The 7,222-nt window shown below is 33.8% G+C and overlaps 1 long non-coding RNA gene across 1 annotated transcript; it reads right to left on the reverse strand.

Annotated features, from left to right (window-relative positions):
* Nucleotides 1–1,192: 1,192 nt before the first annotated feature.
* On the reverse strand, nucleotides 1,193–1,994 carry LOC131002887 (uncharacterized). The gene is made up of 2 exons (XR_009094439.1): nucleotides 1,721–1,994; nucleotides 1,193–1,436 (listed from the first exon to the last, which is right to left on the reverse strand). It is a non-coding gene; the product is annotated as an uncharacterized LOC131002887 (long non-coding RNA).
* Between the last annotated feature and the right edge of the window lie 5,228 nt (nucleotides 1,995–7,222).

Below are 7,222 nucleotides of genomic sequence, written 5' to 3' on the forward strand. Positions count from 1 at the left end.
CTATTTTTGATTAAATTAAAACTGATTTAGATTAACTAGTGTGTAACCCGTCGAATTTCGACGGGTATCATTTGATGTTATAATTTATAAAAAAATATAAAAATTAACATAAATAATATATTTATAATTGATGAATATACCCGCCATCCGTTGGATATCCGCTTCATATCCGCCACCAGACCCGTGATCCGCGATGGGTACTCTCTGCCACCCACACCCGTCACTCGACCCGTGAACCGCGACGGGTACACTCTGCCACCCACACCCGTCACTCGCAGATACCCGTCACCCGTTAGGTATCCGCCAATCCACTATTCGTCGGATATCCGCCACCCGCAAACTTAAAAATGAATATATATATATATATATATATATAGGGGTGGGCTACCGTGAGAGCACATCTTAAAATAAGAAATAAGAGCAATTTTTAATGTATGAATTTTATGTAGAACACGTATGAATTCGCTGTATAAAGGTATGAATTGTGAAAAATAAATTTTTGCTACATTTGGGATTCGAACTCAGGACCATAAATCCATCTAACAGGATTACGAATCAACCGTAGATCTTGATGATTAAAAGGCTGAAAATGATTCTTATTTTATATGTTAAGAAATGCTCTTATTTTAGCCCTTCCCTATATATATATATATATATATATATATATATATATATATATATATATATATATATATATATATACTGCACCTATTAAATGATGGAATAATATAGCAAAAAAAAATATTTGGCAAAATAAAAACATTGCACTCATGTCAAAATAAAAATAAAGAACCTATTGGTGGAAGTAGAACCTCAATATTTATTCCACTCATTTATTCTGTCTAAACAATGACACTACAACAAAAATCTCTTTATAGGACTCTCATAAGTGTCCTATTATGCAATATAATAGGACTTTCCCTTGTATAGGACTCTCCCGAAATGAGTCCTATCTGCGCTAGTCACAATATGTGTAATAGGACGCATGCGCATGTCCTATTCTGGGACACTTAGTTTAGGACACTCAGGAGAGTCCTATTAAAGGTTTACCACAAAATGCATAATAGGACATTTTTTTTCTGTCCTATTCTGGGATGATTGCAGTCCCTTATTTTAGGATGCTAGGAGGCTTTTAAAATACAATTATAATATGGAAATAATGTTATAACTAATGCTTTTAAAATATGAGATCAATCCCAATATAAAATGCTTTATTTCAAATCTAAAATTTCAAACATCACTAATGAATATTCTGTTGAAGGAATAACTACTCAATCATGAGTAAAAAACTTATTACATATTGTCTATATTGATATCAACTGTTTTAGAATGAGTTTCTGCTCATCAGTTCACTTTCTTTTAGAATGAGACCTCTAGCTAGGCTTCACTTTTAAAGCTATTTCAGCATCTCATCAATCCAAATCATCGGCTTTCACCTAAAATTTGCAAGAGAAAAAATCATTAGAATTGTAGACAAATTGGGAGAAGTGTATGTGGCTGTGATGAAGGAGACAGAGATATGGTTATGCAATCGACTGTCGATGATGAGGTGTATAAACTGAAATATTAAATGTCAATTTTGTGGTGTTGAAATATGTTAACTGCTACCTGCTGCAACAAAAAATACAGGTGCATTTTCTTGGCAATGCTATCAATTATATTTTAAAATAGAACAAGCATACCAACATAATCAACAACATAGACAAATAAAGATGATTACCAAGTGGTGAGGCCATGCAACGCATGTTCCGATTGCGTCTCCAATTGTAGACAAATTCGAATACGGCCTAATCAGTTCTTCATCCCATTCTATTGGAACTGAAACTTGAACTTCACACCATTGTAGTCCAAGTCGTTTTCCTCCAACTTCTTGATTTGGATCAACACTACGAATACGACCTTTTGCCACAGCTTTTCTAGAATTGAATAAGCTTTTCAAAAGCACCTCATCCCCAACCTGAAATGCATATCCTAAATTAGCCACTAATAGAATGTTTATTTTATCTCAATAGCTACATGACTTTTACAACAACCAACACTACAATATATTGGGCTGAAACTCAGTTTTAGGAGGAAACAAAATCAGTAAAAGCAAAGACAGAGGTAGGAGAGCAAATAATGATAAAAGCAGGCACACAACTCTCTTCCATAATATAACGACTGATTATTGATGACTAAATTAATCAGGCTCAAAATAAAAAGAATATACCTGAAAAGAGTGTCCTATATTTACTGAGTTAGACGATTGACTCGGAGATGTAGGTTGCTGTCCTGTAGAAAAACTAGTATTCTGCTGCATTTTTTTTGTTAAACTTGCAATCAGAGTTGTCGCTGCGTTTACTTTTTCTTCCATTCTTACCAGTGCTTCTTGATTTTCCAAAAACATTCGATAACACTCACTACGACTAGGAACACCACCTGATATGTCAGAAGGGTTAACACCTAAACCAATCATTCGTACTCTACCACGGGGTTCTTTGCCCATAACTCTAGAAAATGTGTCACTTGGTCCAACTGAATCTTGGAAATCAGTTGAAAATTTAGATTGAATTTCTTTCATTTCTCCCTGTCATGTCAGTTTATAAAAAACATTTAACTGGTAAGTTTTAACATATAAAACTTATAAAACATATAAAACTTGACTTTTTATGACTATCTTTAAAATTTAATCTTACCAGTGCAACTCCAACTTCATCGGATGATGGGTTACCACTGAGATCAGTGTAACAAGCTTCAAACATCTCGACACGTGATGGGGATCGACCCAATTTTTCTTTCTGCAAAAAGAAATTAACATGCCAATACGTTCATTTGTTGGTAATGTAAAATAGCTCAACAATAAAGAAATAAAATCATACCAACTCTTCCTCAACTTCGGCAAAACTTATCTTTCCAGTAGTTTGTTGCATAGAAGAACACTTTCTATGATCTCTATTTTTATCACTTATTTCCTGAAAACTAGAAGTTAGTTGAATAATATGTGAATAAACTAATGCGTCAAAATTTATATACCTGTACATCTTCTTTTGCCCAATATGATAACAAATTCTTCCACTGATCTTCATGTACCCGAATAGGTCTATTGTGGGCCTGATTCTCGATCGCTAATGTAGGAACAAAAGACCCACCTTTGACTCTGGATTCCTATAGTCAAAGCACTGCCATGCTGGAGAATCAGCTGGATGTCTCATATTGCCATCTTTGGTACGATTTTCAGCATGCCATCTCATGAAAGATGCAGTTTTCGAAGACATGAATAAACGCTGCAATCTTCCCTTTAGAGGAAAGTGCCATAATACCTTATGTGGAACTTTTCTTTTTTCACCAGTAGGATCTCCATCTGAAACTACCCATCTAGTGGAGCTACATGTCTCACATTGTATACTATTTTTATCTTTGCCCCAGAAAAGAGTGCAATCATTTGGACATGCATCATATTTTTTATAACCTAGGCCTAATTCTTCGATGACTCTTCTCGCTGCATAGTTAGATTTAGGTAATTTCACACCTTCGGGGAATGCCTCATTCAATAGCTCCAACAACATGGTGAATGCCTTATTAGAAATTTTCCCTAGACACTTGATATGATACAATCGTACCAGAAATGATAATTTTGAAAACTTCTTACACCCCGGCCACAATTCTTGCTGGGAATCATCAACTAACTTGTAAAATGACTTAGCTTCTGAGTTTGGTTCTTCAATTTCATCAGCCTCATTCTCACCTATTTCAACATCATCGTATGGTACTCCAAATGCATCATTAAGCATTTCTTGCATATTGTCCCCATCACTAGGCTCATTAAAAAATGAATTGGGAGTTGTAAAATTAGAGGTTTCACCTTGAGCTATCCATTGAGTGTAGCCCCTAATAAATCCTAAACACCTTAAATGAACTTCTACATCTTCCCTTGGTAGGCAAATCCCATTTTTACATGTCTTACAAGGGCACAATATCATTCCATTAACACTTGTGTTTTCTTTGGAGAAAGCAAAATCAAGGAACATTTTCAGTCCATCCAAATACGTTTTGCTATTCCTAGGAAATTTCATCCAAGTCTTATCCATGCTTATTACCTTCAAATTGGAATAAAATAAATTATTTTACGACATGTAAGCAAGCATCCATATTAAATTTTATAATAAAATTTGCACAGTTATTATCATTACTAAAAACAGCTAGTGGTTAAGATATAGGGCGCACCTGCAATTGACTAAAAAATCTCTTCTAAATCTTTCCCCTGCTCTGCATAAGAAAAAAAAAATACAAATATAAGTTATGTCTGCAGAAATTGAAGATAAGTCTGCAGCAATAACAAGGATCCATCAAGTCTGTAGAAATATGAATTATGATACAGGTAGGCATCTTATGGTATATAAGAAAGTGAAAACAGAGTATATTAGCTATGCGCAGAGATCAGCAAGGATGACAGTATGATACAGGTAGGCATCTTATGGTATATAAGAAAGTGAAAACAGAGCATATTAGCTATGCGCAGAGATCAGCAAGGATGACAGTTACCAATGAGCAGAGTATATAAGAATTTTACTGGAGTGAACCTGTCATTGTTCTTATCCTGCACTACCACTATCATTGATCATAGTCAGCAAGGATTACAGTTGCCAAACAAGAATAATAATGCCCATTTTAAACGGTCATGCATGTATCCATTACTTTGCTGAACTTGATAGCTAGATAATGATGCCTTTACATCAACTTTTTATCAACTAAAATATTAAGATAAGAGAATTAATAAAACTAAAATGAGAAATTTGAATACATAAATGCTACTGTGCACATATGCCAAAGACCCCCAAAATTCTCTCCTGTATTTCCGAAAGGCTCTAACATTTCTCAAGAGGTTACACCAAAGTGCAATGAATACATATAACTAACAGCCTTTGTGAAATATATAGGTAGTCTCATATTCCTCATATTTTGTTTCTTAATTATCTATCTAAAATGAAACCCCCCATTAATTATCTGTAAATTATGTAACTAATTTGGGGAAATCTATGCTCATGTGCAATAGTTTTAGAAACCACACACCAGAGGTTATAAAAAAAAATCAGAAATTATCTCATTTAATCATCTGCATAATAATCAAAATTTCTCAAATTCGCATCTATAGCAGTTGTACTGCATCGAGGAGCTCGCGTTTTGCTGCAATCAGAGGAATTTTCTATAATTCGCATCTATAATCATCCGCATAATAATCAGTTGCTTTGCTATTTCTATTTATCAAAAATCAAGGAATTGAATTTACCTGGATTCAAGTACAATGATTTGTGAGAGAGCAACTCCAGGGAGAGAGCAGCAGCAACGAGCGACAGATTTGTGAGAGAAGTGAATTTGTGAATTTGTGAGAGAGGGATTTTGGGATGTGAATTGATGAATCGAGGAGAGAAGTGAGAGAAAATGGAAATGACGAAGTGAGAGAGTGTGAGGAGTAACAAGAGTGAGGAGTAATAGATTTTTGGGTTTTAGGTATGATTTTGGGGATTTCGGTAATTTAGTTATAAAATTTAAATAATTTCAATTAAATGTGATGCTTTAAATTTATTATACCTGACAAATTAAAGAGAGAGTCCTATTATAATAGTAATGCAACGCTCATAATGTAAGAGTCCTCAAATAAATGTCCTCCTATCCAGATTTTGTCGTAGTGTGAGCTTATTTATTTTTACACAATATAATAGAAAAGAATAATTGCGTTTTCTCTTCTCCCAAGATCCTAATAAACTATGTTTTGCATTTCTAATAGAATCTCTTCGCAGTAGCCTGTATAAGTTGTCTTAAGACCATCATGTCATCAGTAGCATTACAACACGTTGGAGTTGAACTTTCATCCAGTGATAATCCCTTAAGTTTTCTTAGTTCTTAAGAAACTATGCCCTGAAGGCTTGAATTGATGAGATCCTGCATCCAGAATCATAACTGTGATTAATTGAATGCAGAATCATAACCAGCTACGTACAGTCAAAGTTGTTGTGTGAATCAGCCTTAGCAAAAGCAATCACAACTCACCATTCAAAAAGAAGAGGTAAAAACCCGAAAGGAAGATATCCAAATTCTGATGACAAATTCCGCTCCATCTTCCTAATCATCTTAAAATTTAAATACCCTTCACCTACAAACCTCCAAATACATCAGATCCCTCTACCAAATTCCTATAGCCAAAAATTTCACACAAATCAATAAAAAAACAAAATTACCTCAAAGATGAAAAGTAAATACCAAAATGATGACGGAAACGGGAAGGAGTGCAGAGAAATTAATCAACGCAATTCCAAATACTGGAATACAATAATTAATCAAATTAAAATTCAAGAATGAGAAACTCAATTAACAATTTGCACATTCAGATTTGTAAATAAAATTCAAATTGAATATCGGAAAGTGAAACAGAAAAAGAAATAAAATTTTTTTAATAACATGTCCAGGTCGTAGTTTGTAAATGTATTTTAAATTCAACATACACTTGAAAAGGCACAGCATATGAATATGTGATGTAGAACTTAGAATCATACCATCACCAACATGAAGGTGCACGCGAGGATCCTCAAAACCAATAGCTAACTCTGGAAAAAAAATTCTTGCTTACCTGTGAATTGAAAAACAATTAGCAATGTTGAGCATCATATATACAAAGCAAAGTTATGTAACTGTAAAAACAGGATGTGGTGTTAATAATTCAAGCTAATGAATTTATAGATAAAAAAATCTAGCATTATTTTAGTTTCAATTGTTGATTTCACTACAAGAAAAACGCTCATACATGACGGCTAAAAACCGTCATCTATGCCCTTCCAGAACCGTCAAGACTGGTGGTGTCAAGAATAGTCCCTAGTATAGATGACGGTTAATAACCGTCATGTATGATCACTTTGCTTGACGGTTCTGTATCTATACTTGACGGTTTGAAACCGTCAAGTATTGTACAATACATGACACTCATATTTTTTTCTTGACGCTTTCTGACCGTCATGTAAAATCAAAAACATGACAGTATGTTTGTCATACTTGACACTTTATAAGCGTCATGTATATTGACATATACGACAATTTAGGTATATATATGACAGTTGAAAACCGTCATCTATGCTTTTTCAAAATTTAAATATAATATTTCCTATTATATTTACTTTTTCCTGTTTTTATATTTATAAATATGAATACATTGTACTATTAAATAACAAACTAACACATACTGAAAATGCTC

Source organism: Salvia miltiorrhiza, unplaced genomic scaffold, assembly GCF_028751815.1.
Source record: "Salvia miltiorrhiza cultivar Shanhuang (shh) unplaced genomic scaffold, IMPLAD_Smil_shh fragScaff_scaffold_2_2:::fragment_3, whole genome shotgun sequence".
In the NCBI taxonomy this organism is placed as follows: Eukaryota; Viridiplantae; Streptophyta; class Magnoliopsida; order Lamiales; family Lamiaceae; genus Salvia; species Salvia miltiorrhiza.